The sequence below is a fragment of the Schistocerca gregaria genome, chromosome 7 (assembly GCF_023897955.1).
Source record: "Schistocerca gregaria isolate iqSchGreg1 chromosome 7, iqSchGreg1.2, whole genome shotgun sequence".
Taxonomy (NCBI): Eukaryota; Metazoa; Arthropoda; class Insecta; order Orthoptera; family Acrididae; genus Schistocerca; species Schistocerca gregaria.
Window position 1 is genome coordinate 236262008 of NC_064926.1, and position 651 is coordinate 236262658.

Consider the following 651-nt stretch of genomic DNA (forward strand, 5'->3'; position numbering starts at 1 on the left):
TATATAATTGATAATTTTGCTATCAACTATGTTTGTTAGACATACACCGTGAAAGTTGGATTATTATTCATTAAAGTCTTTCAACTATGGCTGGGTGAATTATTAGTATAGATTACTTATTTACCTAATTAATTATACGCAGCATTGATATGACTCAAATTTATCAATTTATCTCGTAATTTTTATGTTTTGAATATTTATTTTAGAGGTAATCTTTTTCTTGTAACTAAATAACTCATAAGTAGAGCATTAAAATGAAGAGGTCAAGGAAATATTATAATTTTTAGATATTTACAAATATAATTTATATAATTTTTACAGTAAAATGTAATCTTTTATTTAAACTATATAAATGTTAGAATTGTTAATGGAGTTTAACCAATAATATAAAAAATTAGCATCTTTCATATTGGCTTTACATTTCCTTAGTAGAAACTCTGTAGTTAATTGTATTATTAACAGAGATATGCTTCTTTTAGGTTTCAATTAATGAAGAGGAAGGGTACATCGTTTACGAAACTGACTGCAATATTTCGATTCTTATTCTGTTTGAGGATGACTGATTGCATCAAACATTTTCAATGTGACTCAAATTTTATAGTTATCTACAATCCTTTATTCTACTTTTTGTAGAGGTTAATTTCATTCATG